This window comes from Diadema antillarum, unplaced genomic scaffold (genome assembly GCF_040938485.1).
Source record: "Diadema antillarum isolate AM-2024a unplaced genomic scaffold, OU_Dant_1.0 seq00000783_RagTag, whole genome shotgun sequence".
Taxonomy (NCBI): Eukaryota; Metazoa; Echinodermata; class Echinoidea; order Diadematoida; family Diadematidae; genus Diadema; species Diadema antillarum.
In genome coordinates this window covers 1,939,062-1,961,500 of record NW_027271671.1, presented here as the reverse complement: position 1 = coordinate 1,961,500, position 22,439 = coordinate 1,939,062, and the positions used below count along the sequence as shown (strand labels likewise).

The 22,439-nt window shown below is 40.5% G+C and overlaps 1 protein-coding gene across 1 annotated transcript in view; it reads right to left on the bottom strand.

Moving 5' to 3' along the window:
* Positions 1 to 22,439, bottom strand: part of LOC139739149 (transient receptor potential cation channel subfamily A member 1 homolog) — a 178,351-nt gene that overhangs the window by 140,891 nt on the left and 15,021 nt on the right. The gene's annotated exons all lie outside the window — the stretch shown is intronic.

The window sequence follows — 22,439 nt, the reverse complement described above, 5'->3', positions numbered from 1 at the left end:
GGGGCAGTGACCGTATACTGGGGAATTTTCAAGGTGATATATTTTGCAATTTTGTGAAAATCTGTGTGATATTTAACAAAATGAAAGTTGGTATTAAAGAAATTTGATATATTTCACATACATTGCTGTAGATATGATGTATAATTTTAGTTTGAAAAATGTTACAAAAAAGCTTAAGTGACCGAATACTGGGGATGTTACATGTTTGCACATCTATACAATAGCGGTCACATGTGCCACATTTCAATCAAAATGCTCAAAGAAGGGAGTTAACTGAATCCACAGTATTTTTGTAAGATTTTTATGCAAAATATGCTGTTACCCTGGCAACGCACTGTTCAACAATCACGTAGGATAAGTTTGCACATCTACATGTACATACATGTACCATTGTGGTCATATGTGCCAAATTTCAAGCTAAATGCCAAAAGACGGAGGGAGTAAGTGGAATCCGCAATATTTTGTATGCTTTTTAGTGAAAAATGATGTTACCATGGCAATGCATTGTTAAACAATGATGAAATATCAAGTTTGAACATTTTAAAATTTTGCCAAAAGATTAAGTGGTCACATGTTCCAAATTTCAAGCCAAGTGCTCAGACTGAGGGAGTTGCCTTAATACACAGTATATTTGTATGATTTTCATTCAAATTATGCTGTTGCCATGGCAATGTATTCAAAAGCTATAAGACTGAGGGAGTTTGCTGAATCCACAATATTTTTGTATGTTTTTTCATGAAAAAAAGCTGTTACCATTGCAAAGCATTGTTAAACAATGATGAAATATTAAGTTTGCACATGTACAGAGGTCACAAATTTCAAGCCAAGTGCTCAAAGACTGTTACCATGGCAACATATTGTTCAACAATAACAAAAGATTAAGTTTGCACATGTACATCTATATACCATAGTGGTCACATGTGAAAAATTTCAAGCTAAGTGCTCAAAGAGTGAGGGAGTTTGCTGAATCCACAATATTTTTGTATGCTTTTTATTGAAAAATGCTGTTACCATGGCAACACATAGTTCAACATCAACAGAAGATGTGTTCTGTGCATATACTGTAGTGGTCACATGTGCCAAAATTCAAGTCAAATACTCAAAACCTCAGGGAGTTATTAGGTCAATCCACATATTTTGAATGATTGGCATAATAAAAAAAAAACTATTGCCATGGCAACAGATTTATTCACACACATGGGGAAAAAAGGTATCTTGCACACCTACACATTACATTGATCATATACACTGTATCTCAAATTTCAGCTGAATAAACGGTGAGTAGTCTGATTCAAAACATTTTGTGATTTTTTTTTAAATTTGCAGTTGCCATAGCAACATATTGTGCAATACTAACCCCCAAAAAAGTCTTGCACATCTTCGTTTGACAGCAGTCATACATGCCAAATTTGGGGTCAATTGCTCAAAAAAGTGAGAGAGTAGACTGCCCGATCAACAGACCGTCCGGCCACCCGACTTTCAAATGTGACCGTGCATCACAAAACGAGCAAAAAGTTGCACACACTGATTTTGTGTGAGGACTAAAAATAGGTGAAATGGGTCAACCCGGCCGATCTTGACTTTTTCATATTTTCTGAAAGAGCAAGTCTTCTTCTACGCTGTGTAAAAATTTGGGGTCATAAAATGGGCAAGAAAGTGTGTTGCTTAGCAGTTTATCTCAAACAGTTTTTGGGTAGATAAGTGTGATTAGGTGTGTCTTTAGAGTCCCCTTTTCATTTCTTAAAAACCTTGTACACACTCTTTACTTTCAACTCTGATAACTTTTGAAAGGATGATGCCACTGCTTTGAAAGTTGCCATTAATTATGGATAAAATGTGTTAATAAGGCAGGGTGCTACATAACTTTTTGGTACCACTTGCCCGGTCGGGCAAGCAAATTTTCATACTGTTGCAGAACACTTGCCCGAACATGAATTATACTTGCCCGAAAAGAAACTCTAAAGATATAAGAAATCACTTGTAAAGCCAAGGGCTTGATAAAACCCAATCATTTGAATTAACAGCACATGCATGTATGGGGAGCAACAAACTTGGTTGGATAGAGTGTTGGTGTTGGATTGATGGGACTTTTTCACGCAAGTGATGAGAAGCAAAGATGGCTTCAAAACTTTTTGCTCGCCCACTTCCGGCAAGCATTTTTTCTCATTGTTCCAAAACACTTGCCCGACTTTGATTTTCACTTGCCCCGGGCAATCGGGCAAGTGCTTATGTAGCACCCTGTAAGGCATGCTCAATTTTAGTTCAATCTGATAATACCTTCATTGTTGTTACTCTGGTGGTTTACATCCTGTTTTTTGTCCCATTCATCGCACAGCCAGCACAGGCTTGGTAAAAATTTAGCGCTTGAATAGACACTGTACTTCAGAGCCTCTTTTCTCAGTTCACACTTTTCCCGTGTGTGTGCCTCCTTTCCAAGTCATAGGTTAGGGGAGTCCATTTGATTTGAGTTATACATCGTTTCTGCTCTTTCGGAATATGCTCTTAACTAAAAGTTCATGTCTGGCGACTTTGTGTTCGTTTCGTGATGCAGGGTCACAAACAATTCCTATACCCCCACCATACCATATGTGTGGTTTGGGGTAGAGAAATGACATTTGACTACGACCCCGTTTACAGTGCGGGGATGGGCCGCGGCTGGGCCGCGGCCCAGCCCGCCTTCATTTCAGTGTAAATGCGCAAAAGGCCAAATGCAAGGCCGAAATTGGCCCCGCATTTGGCCACGCACTCTAAACGGGGTCTATGAAGATATGACTCTTATAGACATGCATGCACTAGTTGGCCAGAGCCCAGTCATATGTCAAGAAAGCTACGTTCAAACACAAGTCAGGACAATAAAAATCTGACTAGATTCTATTATGAAATTACATTATGCTTAAAATGTGTGAGCTGTTATTATTTTCGCGAGGGTTTAAAGGCTTTAGGACATACAAATACATGTTGATTTGTGTTGATGCATGATACCCTCAACAGCCGCATTTACACCTACTAACAGCGCGATTTTTAAAATTTCGATATTTTGGTTCCACCGTTTACACTTGCACAAAAGCATGCAAAGTTTGAGCTTCACGAAACAACGCGATTTTTGGGTCGGTAGTGCGCATGTGTAATTTACCTCTGAGTCTCTTACAACACGGTAGACGAGTGGAAGCGCGGGCTATTCGTACTCACTGCAGTGCAGTGTACAAAATGTATTTTGCTCACAGCTAGCTAGCTGGTTGGAGCGTTGAGCCAGGGCTTTTTATCAGTCCAATGCACACATAAATTTGTGTTTCTCGAGAGTGTAAACTTACGGTAAAACTATAGAGCTTGCTATATTAGATCACAGACGTAGCAGGTGTGTAAAACTTCAGTTTAGTATGGGAAAGTTGATGAAAGTAGCAGTCAGGAGGATCATGAAATTTCGCCGATATGACGAAAGTGAGAAGTAGGACTTGAAGTTAGGACTGGTATTTCATCAGGCGACAGCAAGAACTCACCATTGTATTACCGACACTTGTTACGTAGGCCTACTCCTGTATTCCACAAAGTCAAAGTATACCGAGAGCAGTATATGGGCACTCCCAAAATCAATGCATTTCTGGGAGAACATTATTTTGTTAAGTTGTTATGGGGTGATGATACGTGAGGTTGGAGAACTTCAGGTTTTCACTAGTTTCCATATACAATATAGTTTCATCAGGGAGGTGATAGACCACGAGCCGAGGATCGGCCGTTTACCTGTACAGCATGTACCCTGTACTCTGGCCAGCGGCAGACGTACTCTCTACCAAAGACTCAACAGTATAGAAGCTACTATTTGGTAGAGGGCGTACCGTGCTCTCGCGATTTCGCACGCAAACGGGTGTAGTACGCCATGGAGCCCCACAGGAGCCCAACGGCGGCCATTTTAGTAATAATACCGCAAGCTTCTTAACACGTGAGCCTATGGAGCAAACCCTGCCTTCCTTTCATTTTCTTCATTTGAAAGACCTGATAAAATGCGTGCAAAATGTTTTAATATGCAAAAGAAATGTAAAATACATGTCATGATTATCAATGTAAATATGTTTTCAGTGTCGTTCCAGTTTTTATCGCTTCTAGAAACTCCCCCAAATATCACATTTTTGGAGGACCTCGTTGCAATTTTTGCGAAAAAATATGTCACGTGACCAACACCCCAGAACCGATTGATGACGTATAAGCACGGAGTTGTGCTCAGTTAGCAGACGCCGCTCAGCACTAGCACTTATATTACTAGCTTGGTACACACGCGTACACGTTTAGCTAGCCCGGCCAGGCCCGGGCCTGGGATGTGCGCTCCCGCTCGACCCACTGACTGTCGACATGTACGCACTACTACCACCTACATTATCACTAAGTTAGCTTGCACAAATACCTGATACCTCCAGCATAATGTCTTCCCCTATATGGGTAAACTTCGACATTGATGATGATGATGATGATGAAGACTGCAGCCCTGACGATAGCGGAGAAGAAGAGGAGCACAGCACATGAAGTTGACTGGGAAGATGGTGAGGGAGAGGCAGCTGATGAACCAGAACGTTATCGTGGGGCTGCACCTTATCGATATGAACCAGCTGCATCTCCCGCTGCCAGTGCAAGTGCGAATGAACATGGCACCAAGTCCGAGAATAGACCTCACGGAAACGATCGCCTGGGAATAATACAGAGTGGTATGTGTGGTATGCCCCCATAGTTTAACGTTAGAAAGGATATATTGTACAATGTATTCTACATGATTGACACTGTAAGTTGTAACTGTTTGTCTAGTATAAAAGTAGTAGAAGAACAGACCCAGCTCGCTCACAAAGTGAGCGCGGCTACTCTGGCCGCCGCAAGCGGGAGCGTCCCGGCTGTGGCCTGGCCTGTCGGCCGGCGCTAACAAATTAAACTAGTAGTAGTAACATTAGTCTATTAGTAGTAGTAGTAGTCTACTAGTAGTAGTAGTCTACTAGTACTACTACTAGTAGTAGTACTAGTACCACTAGGTCTAGTAGACTAGTAAGTAATATATTTTCAATTGTTAGCTGAGCTAACCTATTAGCATAAGAATGTTGACAGGTGCCGGGTTCGAAGCTTTCGCAGGCGGAGAGAGCTGTGGAGCTCACTGACCTAGTTCGACATGCAGCAGAACGGACGTCTTATTCGGAGACGGAATTGCGACGTCCATCACTGGTATTGTCGGGACGGCCTGTAAGCTCAAGATAGAGGATCATAGGACCAGGACGAAACAGCTGTCGGGATAAGAGCATCGGGAGGCGGTATTGGTTCCAGCATGTCAAGAAGCAGTTCGTGAGGGTGGTTTCCAGGCACGTACGTAAGTCATCAGTTCTCTCCGTCCGTTCTGTCTTGCCGTCGAAGCTTGGTGCTCCCCCAGGATTCAGGTATTATGTATATATATTATGTTCCTTTGCAGGTTATGCGATAGGGAAGGGAGGCAGGATTGAAAATAATTTATTCACGTTCGAGTAGCGAATTAGGGAATAAGTAATAGTAGCAGGATCTTTGGATCTTTGGATCTTTTGGGACCTTGTCTTACAAGCTATGCTTCATTAAGGTCTCCTTGTTTGCCTTTCTCAAAATATTGTTACCCTTTCTTATCATTTCACATACACATGTAATTATATATTTATGTATTTGCAAAAATTTTAGTGCTAGTTGTTGTTGTTCCTATATACTCCTGAAAGAAAGTGTCAATGTTATCGTTATGTTATTGTTATATTACTTATTGTTGGAAGAAAGACAAATGAATAAATAAACTTGAAACTTGAAACTTGAAACTTGTAGTAGTACAGAGGCTACACTCTATACATTAAATAAGGGGGATTAGAGTATGTTACAGGGTGGGTCGTGGCTCAAAAAAAAAAAAAAACAAGAAAAAAAAAAAGGCCTAACCAGTTTCCCACGGTCAGTTTCTGCAATAATTGTTATCAGTAATTTAGATGCGCCATTTTCTAAGAAAAATGATACCAAGAATGATCGTCAATTTTGGTTGAGTAGTTTTTGTTTTATGATACAAATCATACTGTGGAAGGAAGCCCCACCGCAGTGCTTATCTACCGATGAACGCCACGGTGGGGCTGAATTCACGAGTAGGCCTAGGCCTATAAACAGGCGAGTCACCATAGTATTAGTACAGACACGCGGTGGTGGGGCTATCGTCAAATAGGCCCCGTCACAGTGCCCGTCCGTTTATAGCAAGCAAGGGTAGGTCCTAGGGTTTATGATAGGGTTTAGGGTTAGGTACTAGGTTGTATTTATGGTTAAATTGGCCGTTAAATTAGTCGAGGGACATATTAGGAAGTCTTTTTCGCCGCATTCACAAGTATTATACTGTGGAAGGAAGCCCCACCGCCGTGCTTATCTACCGATGAACGCCACACGGTGGGGCTGAATTCACGAGTATAAACAGGCGAGTCGCCGTAGTACTACTACTAGTATTAGTACCTATTCTCTTTGATTAGTACAGACACGCAGTGGTGGGGCCTATTTCATGAGTTTGCTTACAAATATAGTATAAGCTTAGCGTTGTCCGAGTGCGAAGTATCCTTTTCTCGCCACAGTCTTCATGGTCTTACAGTGAAAATAATGGATATTCAAGCGTACTACAGTTGTAATCTATATTATTGGCAGTATTAAATCCGATACAATTCATTAAATATTCTTTTGTCCAAAGGCTTAGCCAATGACAATAGTGCAGCGCAGCGCTATCTATACGCTCGCTAGCTCACTCCCCCGCCAGCGCTAGCCGCCGGCCGGTGCTGTCGCTGCGCTGCGCTAGCCTTGCTAGCTCGCTGGCTATGGCTAGGCTGGTCGGACAATCGATATCGACGACTCCAATCTTTGACGTCATCACAATTTAGAAGTGATAGTGCGCCGCATGTGGCGAAAGTATAGAAAGTTTTTCAAAACCGAGGAAATTGCATCCATTATGTTAACAAATATAGAACAAAATTCAGAACAGTAAAAAAACCCACACGACCACAGAATTATTTAGAATTTAATATTATCACATCATTAAGAAAAAAAATTTCTAAACCATTTTATCAGGTCTTTAAAGGGACGCAGTCCTCACGAAATTAAAAAAAATATGTTGTTGTTGGTACCTCCAATGAACTACTTTCATCAAAAACAAACTTTCAAATCACCAAATAAGCTCTTACATTTCGGTTAAAAAAGTGTGACTCTGCAAATGAGCAAGTCTTGGCGGAGAGTCATACGTCATCGATGCACAACTCTTTCCAGCGGTGTTCTGCTCGCCATCCCTAGTTATTTATAAATACATGTTTACTATTTATTTTTATATTAATTGTATACATAAATAAGCTTGAAATATTTTGTTTGAAATAATAAAACCACATATTGTCACATTTTATGAAAAAATCAGATATGATCATTTTGAACACTTAAATTGGTTTTCTGAGGCACGGCTGTCAACTTGAGAGTAGGGCATCAATGACGTTGCACCTTTTGGCAGGCTCTTACACGATCGCTTGCAGGAATTATTTTGTAAAAATCGCGTACGGAGGCAATTTTTGATGTCCACGCTTATAAATTGGTGAAAGGTTATATTTTTTACTCTTCTTGATTATCAGTACAGTGAAAATCTCAGGACTGCTTCCCTTTAAGGAAACATACAGCTGGGTAGAATTGCGTTTCAGACCTAAAAATATCACAAGAAGTATATTTTCTGTCGATACGTTAAAAAAAAATTGGAGAAATGTCATTACTTTTCAATCTGTAGTCCCTCAAAGTTTATGTTTGAGCTGACAAATGCCATCTATCTCTTTCTCTCTCCCTCCCGAAACATAATTTTTGCTACTTCAGCTCAAACTTTGTGGGACTGCAGATTGGAAAATAAATGACATTTCTTCAAATGCATTTCAGGATTAGACAGGAATGATACTTCAGTATGACAAAACAAGGTCCTAAGTACATGTCTTCCCCTCTATGCCCCCTAAGAAGGGAAAAAAAAAATGAAAGGGAGACTGAAATACGAGGGCCAAGTGATACAGCACTGATTATGATCACATAAATATATGCCCTCTATCGGTCTGTTACTTTTAATGGTGCAATGTTGTCCATATTTCACCCATGAGCGTACTACGCGAAATCACGGGAGTAAGCCCTCTTAGCATACATGTGTAGCTTCTATAATACTCTTTGCTCTCTACATGTTCCACAGAGGGATTGGGAGCACGCGTAAACACCCGGTTTGAGTGTACAAGTGTAGTTGCTTAGCAACTTGCAACCAAACGTCACAATTTTAGAAAAATCGTGATTTTTCCAAGCAAGTGTAAATGAGCCTTACATCATTTTTGCGATGAAACAGATAGAAACATTCCATAATATTTGTAAATAATTTTTATCTTCTATTTTTCTTCAGATTACTTGGATACGCCCGCAAAAAAAAAAACAAAAAAAAACCTTCCTAACCAAGACCTCATCTGTCAATCATTGCTAAAGTATTAAACATGATTAACAAAAGACATTGGAATGCATCCTCCCCTAGACCAAGCATAACTTGCATGTTCCCTTGCCATAGCCATGTTCAGACGTATTTCTAGTCGGAGTGAAATTTTATGGCGCAGCAATTAAAATTTAAATTTAAACTTATCTTACCACGACCCTGTGTTCACACGAAGGTCGTGGGAAGAAACTCCGACCAATTTACCACGGCCTTCGCGGGGATCACCTCGGAGAGTCGGTGTAACTTCCGGAAGTGGTAGTGCCGCGCACGTCGACCATAAGATTACTTTGTTTTGTTTGTTTATGTGTTTGTTTATACCAGTGGTATTTGTCTTCTCCACTCTTGTTGATGGAAATTTCTGAGCACTAGCTTATTCGTCGCGATCGACTTGGTTAGAATTGCACTACACGTGCACGTGTACTCGCTAAATGTCAACATTGCGATATGCCCCGGAAGTTTTACCTAGGTCGTAAAGGTATGTAAGTTCAGAGATACTCTGAGGGCTTGACCGCACGGGCCATTTACTCCAACCGGCTAGTCGTTGTGGCGAGATACTCCTGAGAAAACTCAGGAGTATCTTGGTCGGAGGAAGAGGTCGTGGTAAGTTCCTCCGATCAAGGCAGTTACCACGACCTTGTTCAGACGTGCACTACTCCGACCTCTCCCCCGAAGTTACTCCGACCAAGCTTCCTCCGACCCTTCCTCCGAAGTTACTCCGACCAAAACTGCCCTCGTTTGAACACAGCTCATGTCTTTCATTAGTCACATTAGTATCACCAAAGCATGCAAGTTATGCTGAGTCGAGGGAAGGTGCATTCCAATGTCTTTTAAACATAAGGCACCTAGCTGGCACTGCAATTTCTGTACAGCAATGTGAGATCATGGGGAGGGGTGTGTACAATGTATTCATGCATACATGTACTAGTATGAGCACTTACCAGTTATGTAATAGGTCTGATTATTCATGCCTAGAGTGTATGGTGCATGCTCATCGGACACCCCGCCTGCTTTAAGGGATTGTTTTTGCAAAGTTACTCCCAGCAGATTCCAATTATGCAGTGAGTAAAGTACACTATACGTAGTGTTTGGGATGTGTGTGCAACAGAAGCACTACGACTGTAGTTCAAGTTGGCACAAAGGTTTCTTTTTCATCCAATTTCTGCCATTTCCCCTCCTTTGCTTCTTCTCCATTATATTCATATTCCTTTGTTTTTTTCCCAACCAAGTACGAACTCATACCTGTGACTCACTTGGGTCTCACAGGCTGTGAGAGTGTTGCTGGTTTCTACACTGTATGTAGGTGTGTAATATTAGCGTGTTTTCGCTCAGCGACGTACAGGGGTTTCAACGACGTGGGAGCGATCTCCAGCTATGTCTGCCGTGCTCAAAGAACACTCCTTACGAAGTGGTTTCGTTGAACGCAGACGTACGTAGACTGCCTAAGGAGTTAACACAAATTTGCATGCATGCAGCTGCAGCTGCAGCTTCAGATCTATGCAAACGATTCACAATGCACATCTCACGACTCACAAGCGGCGGGCCTTGTTCTTCGATGTTGTTAAGCTCCTCATAGTTACTTCAATTATTCATTCAAGTTTATATTACGGTATAAAAATTTTAATTTTAATTATACCCTTACTTATAGAGCTCTGAAAATTGGTCGAATCCATTGGGTGATTTCAAGTTCGGTACTAGTGCTAGTGCTATCTCAGCACTAGCACTGGCGATAAAACCGAACTTGAAATCACGTCGGTGTTGGGGGTTGACCTCAAAATTATGACGTACTTCCGGTTGCTGGTGCTGGGATCGTTGTTGAATGTCGTCTGCTGAACCGAGCTCCGTTGATTGTGTTAGCGATTTACGTGCTTTTTCGCCATTGACTAACACTAGCCCCTAGGGATTAACATTTTCTTCATTTCAAGTTCGGTGCTAGTGTTAGCGTTGCCTTTCGAGACTCATAATCATGTCCATAATAGATGCACGTTTTACGTGCTAAGTCTATGCTAATGCAGTGGTCGCCAACGTAACATACACGAACACTCTCGAGATGGCTTTAGAAATCCGAGCCTGGGAGCAAAATTAAGATAGTTGTATTTTGGGGAGTGGATGAAATTTGTGTCATTTTAATCCATCTTCCTCACTATGTGTCTTAAACTAAGCAATTTTGTCTACATCTTTTAATATTTTACTGTAATCACGTGCAATCACTTTTTTCGTCGCGCAATTCCCGCGGAGCTCGCGGTGCTGTGATTCCAACAACTAGTGCTGGTGATCGATAATTTTGATCGGTATCGCCTCGTTAATCTGACCGTCGGTGTTGGAGCTCGATTTAACGCTGTTATTCGGGGGCTAGCACTAGCACTAGCACGGAACTTGAAATCACCCATTGTGACAGATTATAAGGCAAAAACCACCCGTTTAGAGACGACGGAACCTGGATCTGAATATAGAGGCTTGCTATGCACGTGTGATTCAATCATGCGTGCGTGGTGTCTACAAGCGCGCTGATTTGTTGTTGATTCTATGTCCAGCCTCGTTGCGACCGACATAAATCTGGGCAAGACCCGTTCCAAATTTCTACGCTACAGCAGGCTGCTCGCTGTTACTATAGTAACATGTCAATTTTTGCGCACAGACCGCAAATTCTACGTCCATTCTGAGGATGCGAAAACTGCCTAATGCTGCAATTGATGCTCACAGAGCAACACCTATGAGGGGGAGAAGAACTGGGGGTAACTGCAGAGCTACCCTTGATTTCCAACCTCCCTGATTTCACCCTCCTGCCTGTAGCGCACACACACACACACACACACACACACACTGCAAAAAGTAATGCAGTCATCAGCAAAGAGCAGGTTATATTATACCCCTTTTACGCTGAGGGATAGCCCACTTCATTATCAGGTGCGCGGACCTGGAGAAAGCTAAATCCCAGTATATAAGGTCGAAAAATGATAAGCCTCAGCTAAAGTTAGGCTCTCGGGAGGTAGATCAGGTCTGCTTCACGTCTGAGCTAACATCTGTATAAAGAGTGTCTCAAGTTAACCTCAGACTAAATTCACTGACCCATGACTGGAAAGCGTTTATGGTGCTTCCGGGTTGCCAACACGCTGCACTGTTGCCAATACGCTGCACTGTTGCCAATGGCGTGCTGTGTATTACGTATCACATGCACTGCAGTACATAGTGTATTCTATAGATGCCATCACTGTTCGCTGTTGATGTGTACTACAATGTAGGCCACACTTGACTACAGACGTAGGGTGCGTTTATCAACTCTTTTTCTCGGCAGAAACAGGTTTTCAAAACAGCTTTCAAGGAATTTTTACGAGTTGATAAACACAAAGCTGTTTTGAAAGCCCTTTCGGAAAGCCTTTTCGAAAGCCACAAATTTGTGCTTTCTGAAACAGGATTCCAGAAACCTGTTTCTAGAAGCCTTTTGAAGCGAGATAAATGCAAAGCTGTTTTGAAACGGCTTTGTACTGCAGTTTCGAACCATGCACACCTTATATGACCTCTTCTCCTCAGGTCGAATTGCGCAATGCAGCTGTGCAGTGACAGGCCAGTTATCGTGTTCACGATTGATAACCGCAACTATTTTGGAAGCCGTTTCTAAAGGGCTTTGGAAACGGCTTTTGAAAGCCGTTTAAACAGGGGAAAGAAAATAAACGCAGCCACAGACACTTCCAGTTCGACCCCGTTTACAGCCCGGCCTCAATTGCGCGGCCGGGTTGAGGGGGTAAATATCCTGAATAGCGAAAGATACAAGCAGAGGGTTTGGAAGCCAGACTAAAATTGGCCGCGCATTTGGCCCAGTTTGCGTTTACACTGAGAAAAGGCCGAGACCACCTCCAGAGCGAGGCCAAATGCGAGGCCAATTTTGGCCTCGCATTTGGCCTTTTGCGCGTTTACACTGAAATGAAGGTAGACTCGGCCTCGCACTGTAAACGGGGTCCTAGTTGTAGCAAGGGGGTTTAAGAGATGGAGTTCCAACTGGCTGTAATTATTCAAACAGCTGCCATTTTTCTATTGATGCACAAAAGAATTCCACAGGTGCACTTGTCCCTTTGATGATCAGGGTTCCATGCCGCCGTTTTTTTTGAGCAATCTGAAGATTCTTTTTAAACTCTAACATTATATCGTCTATATTCTGCTTGTTTATTTGTCAAATAGAATGAATGTTCTCTTAATGATAAAGCATATGAGACAAAAGTAAACCCCGGCCAAGATTATGTGCAAAAATGTAAACCTGAGCTGTATGTTGTGAAAATATTTGAAACTGTACTCTTACTACAAAGCCGACTTTATCATCTTTCCGATCGCTTCTGACAAATGAAACTGATATGGTATAATTTTCGAGTATAGTTCTTTATTCATTTATATGCTAGATTAGTGTAAACCAAAAGTCATGTAAAAACAAGTAATTTTTTATTTTCATTTCATCAATTTTTGTACAATTTTTATTCGCATATCCCCGTGCCTGTACTATTAATGTGCCGCTTGTTTTCTAAGAAGGGACGGCAAAAAGCAATTACCATCATAAAGACATACATCTTCCTTTGAGAGTGACATTCATGATGCAATGCCACATGAATCGATTGTCTTCCTATCTGAGAGGCAGCTCCAGTTTAGCACATACAGCTGTACTTCAAATATTTCTGAGTGGTGGCATGAAACATGGGATCAAAGGGAATGAGACTGTTGTTACTCCATTTCTCAAACCTCTTTGGTTGTAGCCACTTTATTTGAGGGGCTGGATGTAGTCATGGTAACAATACTATATGGAAAGCCAATAGTGCATTTTATCATACATAAACTCTCCCCCTGCCAATCCAACAAGGCAAGTGCCGTAATGTGTCTCGCCCACAAACGTACAACACCTCTTTTTCTATTTTGTTCACAAATGGACCTATGGATTAAAAGTTAGTACTGAGTCATAATTAAATGCACAGTACATTGGGCCCTAAAAGTTCATTGACCTCTGCCTGTAACCTTTGACCTTGTGGCGACCATCAACTCCCCAAGGTACATCTACCATCCAAGTTTGGTCACAAATAGACTTACGGATCAAAAGTTATGGCCCATAATCGAAACGTGCCCTAAAAACTTAACATTGGGCCCTAAAAGTTCATTGACCCCTGCCTGTGACCTTTAACCTTGAGGTGACCTTCAACTCCCCGAGGGACATCTACCACCCAAGTTTAGTCACAAACGGACTTATGGATCAAAAGTTATGACCCATAATCGAAACGTGCCCTAAAAACTTAACATTGGGCCCTTCCCACCAAGTTTGATTCAACTTGAAGCCCAGAGTACAGAGTTATTCAAGTTTTTTATAGCGTTACGGACAGACGACGGACAGACGGACGACGGACGGACAGACGCCACAGGCGATCCCTTAGTCTCCCCTCACCTCCAGTGGGCTCGACAAAAATGCATTTTGACATGTGTGGTCTTCCATAAAACAATATTGTGTACATTCGAAATATCCTGTTTAACATGACATCACATAACTAGAAATGTTGCTATGGCGACTGATGCCTCCGCCATAATGCATGATTCTCCCAATAGGTGTACAGTACAATGTCTTCACAATGTGTGATGACAGTTTCACATCACTGGCAAAATATTGAAATGACAGGTTTGTCAGAAATATCTTGAATGTTCACTTTCCTTGAACTGGGTTTGCTATAATTGTCTAAGAGTGCAGGTACACATATTTAGGGAATTGAGAATTTTTACTTGACTTCTGATGGACCCTTTTATAAGTTTATGCATTGAGTAATTTCCAAGGTATGAAGAAAGAGTGTAATTACAGTACAAAATATATTTTTTTTTTTTTTTGGGGGGGGCATTGAAACCTGGCCTTTGACCCTTAACCTTTGACCTTTGAACTTCTGGCTGGAAATTTCCCGGAGAATCTCCATTAGGTAATGCATGTATAACACATATTAAGTTTTAAAACTAATAATGCAAGCATTGCATATATGAGGAAAATAGTAAAATTTTGAGGAGTTGACCTTGACCTTTGACCCCCTGACTATTGACCCACGACCCCTAAATTCCCTAGATAATCCCTGCCAGTCAGTACATGCGTATGTACCAAGTTCCATGAAGATACATAGAACTATTTGCAAGAAAAGTGATATTGCAACATTTTCACCCAACCTTTGACCTTTTGACCTTAGACCTTATGACAGGAAACTCTCTTTGGAGAATCTTTACGCAGTAGTACATGTCTATACTAAGTTTCAAGAAAATATCTTCGGGCATTGCATAGATATGGGGGAAATAGCAACATTTTAAGCATTTGACCTTGACCTTTTGACCTTTGACCTCTTGCCAATGTCACTAAAATCTACTCAACTAATTGTCCCATCATACATCATCCTTGGACCAAGTTTGGTGAAAGCTGCTTCATCCAGTTTTGAGTTATCACTTAAACAGATAAATTTTAGGATTTGACCTTGATCTTTGACCTTTGACCTCTGTCTGATTTCACTAAAAAATTTCAAGTAATTGCCCCAGCATACATCATCCTCCGGCAAAGTTTGGTGAAATTTGTTCGATCCAGTCTTGAGTTATCGCGTAAACGGATACAATTTCATGATTTGACCTTGACCTATGACCTTTGACCTTTGGCCAATTTCACCCAAAATTTTATCAAAATAATTGCCCCATCATACTTTATACTTGGACCAAGTTTGGTAAAATTCCAGTCAATATTACTCAAGTTATCGCGTAAATGAAAGCGGATGGACGTACGGACGGACGGACGGACGGACAACCCGAAAACATAATGCCTCCGGCACCACTTCGGGGCGGAGGCATAAAAATGATCTTGTCCTTTACTTACGATTCGTCGGTGTTTTCACGAAGTGGCACGACCGGCCAAAATCGTGTAAATTTTCGATTTTAAGATTTTTGCATATTATGATAGTATATATACCGAGATCTACAACCCTGACAAAATTTTGAATCTCAATCTCGAATAATTACGTAATAATAACGATGGTGTCACTTCGTGAAAACTCCGACTGGTCGGTCATGACTTTCACAAAGTGGCACGATCGCTGGTTGATGTGCGTACACGCCGGACGTCATCAAAAATCATAAATCTGTCAAACGTCCTCGTACGCGCCCGTCCAAAATGCCAGAGCAACTGAAACCAGACAGATGAAATCGGTAAAGTTACATATCGCTCTGTATTGACACTTTAATTGTTCGATTTTTTTCACATTCTTGAATGTACAGTTGTAGATCTATGAATGAGGAATTGAAATATCAAAACAGAAAGCTGCATCGCCAGCTAGTTTTTTCATGTGTGGTTGATTGAATGTAACGGATGATGAAAGACGAGTGCGCCTAGAGTGAGAGTGTCGTACCAGACACTCCCCAATGTACTCTGGAGCTCTATTGTTGACTACTTTGTAGACCAGTAGGAGAAGCTTGAAGGATATTCTTGCTTTGACTGGCAGCCAGTGGAGTTGACATATAAGAGGAGTGGCATGAGAACGTGAACGAACATGGTACACAAGTCTAGAGGCAGCATTCTGAACTCTCTGTAAGCAATCCACATCAGCCTGACTGATTACGCCAAGAAGAGCATTACAGTAGTCGAGTCGCAATAAGACCAATGCACGGACTCCTGTGTGACAACGTGTAGAAGCATCAATAAATTTTCTGATCCTCCACAGATTTCTGATACATTTAGTAGTTTGCTAACTTTCAAATCTGTGAAACATGCGTGCTCATCTTTGCATCAGAGGAAAAGATAACTCCAAGATTGCGCACATGATCAGAGGGAGAGATGAGAGTTGTACCAAGAGCAAGTTTGACGTCCTGTACAAGCTTAAGATGGCGTTGGGAGGCAAGAGCAAGAAACTCTGTTTTATCTTCATTGAGTTTCAGCTTTTTCACAGTCATCCATTCCTGTACTTTACCCACACATCTGGACAGTGCATTCAGAGTGAGTTCAACACTGGAAGGGTCACTGGGGTCAAACTCAAGATAGATTTGCACGTCATCTGCATGTTATGTATGATACTTAACATTTTCAGCACGAAGAAGATTTCCAAGAGGACTGGTATACATGGTGAACAATAGGGGCCAAATTACAGATCCCTGTGGAATACCAACCACTGAAGTACACTCCCTAGACAAGTGACCGGACATGCAGACACGACTCCTTCGATTTGTGAGGTAAGGAGCCATCCACTGTAGAGCTGAACCTTTGATACTAAAGGTGTTGTGTAAGCGATCAAGCAGAATTTCATGATCGATTGTATCGAACGCAGTCAGACAGGTCAAGCATTACTAGCATAACCCCTTTCCTTTTGTCAATGCTGCGAAGGATATCATCTTGGACTTTGAGGAGGGCTGTCTCGCAGCTATAGGCAGACTGAAAGGACTCCGAGCTAGATAAGACTGTGTTACAGTATTAATAGTGCTCTTGAATACCGTTACCTGTCCAGGTTACTGTGATGTTATTTTGCTGACTACCTTTGAAGTCTCAAAAAAAAAAAAAAAAAAAAAGATCTATAATTACTTTTGCTGAAGTCTAAATCAGGGACGTCCTCTTCCCACCTCCCTGTCTAAACTGAGGCGTTAACAACGACAATGAAGTTTGATATTGTTGTCGTGAATACCATACCAGCAAATCTGATTTGGAGGCGACAAATTTGTTGTGTAACGTTAATGCTCAGCATCTGAATTCATAAATTGTTCTAAATGTAAACGTTATATACCTGGCAAGTACATGTACTTTTGCCTTTAAGTCATATTAAAAATTTGTTTTTCAGGAGACATTTCCCTCTGCTTTGACACCTTTTTATATAGACTGTTTTCTTAATTTAAATTTCCCATTCTTTGTCCTTTAACTGGTTATGCCCCTGTCACACTTTGCCGGATAGGCCCACCGTACAAGAAACGGGCGATATTTTGCTCATCCATTGTTCAAATCGTCAATCTAGTGGACAAATTTGCAAAGTTTCCATTTTAGAGGAGCCGACGTGCGCGGTCTAAGGGCCAAACAAAATGAAAAAACTACGCATGTGGGGTGATTATGTACAGAAAAAAACATCAGCTTCATGTGCGGTTCATATACTGTGGATGTGCTGTATCCTGTAGATCGATACATGTATGCTGTGACATCTTTGTAGCAGCACAATGAGTCATGCTTTCATTTTCTTACTTTACTAAGAATTGTTTTCGTCCACTCGCTGACCATATCAGCTTGTGGTCACTCTACAAAGTAATACAAGCACATTTTTACCACCGCTCTGGCCCACTGTATCACAAGCACTCACATAAGTCTGAAATTCCTCACGAACAACGTAACTTCACCTCCAGTCACTACTCCAGTCACCATGCCAATGCGAGATGGACATCCTTTCTAACCAATCTCCTTCTTTTCTTCGCTCCACCTCTCTATTATAAAGAAGTTTTGCAGGCATGTTCCAACATTTTCTTACAACCCAAATTCAGCAATGCACACACTCCCTACACTCCTTGACCAGCTTTCATCGTGAAAGCACGGAAACGTCAAGTTATAAACTCAACACACTTCATCATCAAACATTGGACTCGCGAACTTCTCTCTCTCTCTCTCTCTCTCTCAGTCTATAAATATCTCTTTCCATCTATAATTTCACACTGTCTCGTGGAGCGTTCAACATTCTAGTCTGAGGCAGTCTTCTTTCTCAATAAGAAATGAAAACAATTGGAATGCACTACCTACTGTAAGGAAGTCATCAACGCTACCACCATAAACCAATTCAAGTCCTCCCTAGAAAGACACTGGAGAAATAATCCAATCAAATATGAACCCTACCTGAGACGGGACAGAACTGTCACGAGGGACATTGCTTCCAGTCTCTACACCCAAGCATACCCAAGTAAGTAAGTAAGTATTGTGCTATTTCTCCATTGTGCTACTTCACCTTATTTACTGGAATTACATTTTGTGTCGCGTTATGTTCTTGTGTATGTGCTATAAATGGGAGAAGTGCAATAATTGAACTTTTAATTGGAGGATCAATTTCCTGCAACAACATCGACTCCAGGGCGAGTATATTGTGTGTTATAGAAACAACGAATGGTGAGTAGAAGCATAAATTCTCTACGCTCTATTAGCAACCTACTACAAAACCCCTTCATATTCATCACGTATGGCCATCCTCTCTGTTTGTCATCCATAACTATACAAGTACAGTAGCCCGACTAGTACAAATTGTAACCGCTCACTTTGATACTTTATTGTGAATAGTTTTAACAAATTATCTCCTTCCCGATTCAATCATGTGAAACGTGGTTGGCGATATTGCTCTTTCCGAATGTATGATACCAACATCTGTTCACGAAGTCCAATAACGGAATAAATGCGCGATACTTCGTCGTTACATCCTGTACTAGTAGCCGCTCACCCCTCACATTTGTAAGACTCTGAAGGATGCTAAGTCCCTTTCTGAATGATGCTAACTAGCAAAGGGCATGTCTGCCAACACGTGTGCCGAGGCTGAGATAAACATAAATTTTCGGCAGCATACGATGTGGTGGATATTTCATATACACATGTAATTGTATTCAATTTCCATGTCTGAATTCGAACAATCTAATATCACATTAATGTTTGGTTTGTTGTTTTTCATTTTCTTTATTGTGTAAGTATGCTGCATTGGACATGTGTCGTATTTATTATTATGTGAAAGACGGGTCTGCTTATTTATAGTTGCGAAAATAGAATTTTATAGATAGATGGGACCCCCATTATAACGAGATCGTCGGTTCCGGGTGATTTTGCTTGTTATATCCGGATTCTCGTTGTATCCGAACGCTTGTGGAATGTACACTTTATATACAAATGCTCTATTAAAATTGGGTTACCTGCATTTTATTATGACGACGTCATATTGATGAAAAGAAAAACAAGAAATGCGACAGGAAAATGAGAGAGCATTCTTGCGATAAGTACAATTATTTTTGTTCTAGACGCATGTTATCAAATATTTCAGATTTGACAAATCATATACCGGTAATCATATCGTATATGGGGCCTTCCTTTTGTTAGTCCCATGCTGATCAATCTGCACATCTGAGAAGAGAGAAGAGGAGATGGAGCAAAATTTATGCAACTACAGGTAAAGTATTGCGCCATCAACGCTGCGTTTAGTTTAGCGTAACTCGCATGGATGAAAGCTGTGAATAAAATCCGAATCTATGTTTCATTCTATGACAAATTACTGATATAAACCATGTGTACTATGGTGAAAGTTTACACCACAATTTATACTCTCATCTTTTATTTCTTCCAGGGAAACAGCTTCCCGGTTGTGATGCATGAGGTTGAATGCGTCAGTGCTTTGCGTGAATGTTTTACCTGACGAGATTGACGGGTCAATGCCGTTTTATAAGAAAACGAAAACCACGTACCAGCTATTAAACTGTGGATTGCAAAATTGAGTGAAATAGTACTTGTATTTCGATAGGCTAGAGTTGACTTGATTAAAATTTTAGCATACGACCCCATCGTATTTTAATTTTGACATTTAATTCAATTCATCTTATCAAAGTTACGTAAATGGGTATACTAACTGAGCAGCCAATGTTTGCGAAAGCAGCGAATAATGGCAGATTCTAACTTTCGTCAGGGCTCGGTAACGGTTGCGATCAAACTCAAGAACAGTTTTGATTTTAACAAGCAGTTCTTTCTTATCGCAAAGGATTTTTGAACATGTTCAAAATTTCTCCCCAAACGTACAATTCGCTGTGTTCGCCGCTCACAGATACTCCCGTTGATTATCTTTGGAAACATTTCGGATACATAAACGCATGTACATTTATACTGTACACCATTTTTTTCTTGTTTAAGCCATTAGATAACGTTAATTCGAAGTGTAGCATTTGTGATAACATTTCGGCATATATAGCGAAGGCTGTAGCTCCTAAATATTCTGATTCTGTTCCATCACGGCCCTCGGAAAGAGACTTTATGAACTTGTGGCGCCATTATCACCTTGATTGCTTCTGTTTGGCACTGGCATAATTATGTTAGTCTGTTTGCACGAAATGATAGTTCAGATAATTTACGGAGAATTAACCTTTTCTGGTTTTGAAATAAAGCGTGATTTTGCCCATTGTTAATTTCGGCTTAAAAGAAAATAAGTTGTCGTTAAATCCGCACAAATTCATCTTTGCTTTTCTCTGTTTTTACGCCCGAAAATTATCTCGCAATAGCCGGAACTCCAAATCTCCATTTAGGCTTGTAACATGCAAATTTATTTGGGACAGGACGATTTATCTCGTTATAAGCGGATTCTCGTTGTATCCGATCTCGTTAGAACAGGATTCCCCTGTATACAAGTTATGAAATAGCCATTATTCATAATGTACTGAACTGAATGATTCATGAGGTCTTTGATGTAGCGATCAATAAAAACATTTAAAACGCAGAATAGATTCGATGCAACTAAATTCACGTGCATTTTACGTAATGCCCTCCGCTGTTTTATTCTAATATTCCTTTTCTTTTTTCTTTTTCTTTTTTTCCTTTCCGTTTCTTCCATTTTTTTTTCCTTAGATCATTTCAAGTTGTACAAACGTGGCAAACAAGGAACTTTACAAAGAAATCCATTCACTTATATATAATGTCAATGTCTCACAACTTTTCCAACAAAGCTTTCGTTATAAACATCATTATATCACCCATCCATTAAAAGCGTATACAGCATGCTCTGTAGGCCTAGAGTATAGATTTCAGAACTGGCATAAAATGTTTTTAGGCTCAAAACTTTCCATAAAACAAAAGGCTTATGGGTACATCATTGTACAAAATACAGAAACATAGCTTGAAAACAATAGATTTAACCTTTTACCAAAGTGTGGACTGGACTTTGATACCACCCGTTTCAAGGTCACATAACTTACATGTATAAACTGGCAAAATCAGGGTGTTAAAATTCTTACACCAACATGGTGTAAACATAATTATCTTAACACCGTTGATAATGCCAGGATTCACTCAAATCGGCCACCAAAGATGAAACGTGATGTTTAAATTTAACCTCTTACCAAAGTGTGATTGCCTGGATATGTCATGGACGCAAACCACGCCCGTAACCTGGCTTTTTTTTTTTTCCTATGGAGGGGGGGGGGGGGATGATTAATTAAGAAAAGAAAACTGACTTTTCATGCATGCAAAAATTATTGTTTCGTTAGCGCTGACAATCTCACTCAGCGGGAGGAGGAGGAGGAGGAGGAGGTTGGGGGGTTTGCCTCGTACCTTTATGATCACACATTGATATAATCTCTTGTTGATCATTGCATCCCAATTTCCATGGAATTGATTATAAGTATATGAAAAAGGACTAGAAGTATACATATTTATACAGTTCACCACACAAGCTTTTAATTCTATATATATGAATGGAAAGTCCCCCAGACATTCTGGTGAATTTAGGGAATGCTGAAAAAGAATAAAAACATACCAGTTATGAGCACTTCGAAAAATGTTATTATAAAAAAAAAAGTATATCTGCAAACATTTCATAAACAGGCAAATCTACAGCAAGGCTGGCGATCTTTTCAAAATTACATACCTTCAAACATGTAATACTTATGATAATAAATCTTATGAATGCAAGAGTATGCTTGCAATGTGCTTAAAATTTCGGTCATATTAGTAATTTTCATTAAATATCTGAAATAAAGATGCATAAAAACAAACTTCAGTTGTATACCTATATGTGTGGTGGGTTTTTTTTGGTATAGGCTTATATAGCAAAAACTATTATATGGGATATAGTCATAACAGCAATATCACTTTTGAGTCCTGTAAATACCTGTATTTCTCAGCCGCTCGCTCATACGTATTATTTGTTTTATAATGTCGACGCACATATTACTTCTGAGAAAAGAAAAAGTCTAAAATGGAATTTTCAAAATAATATTT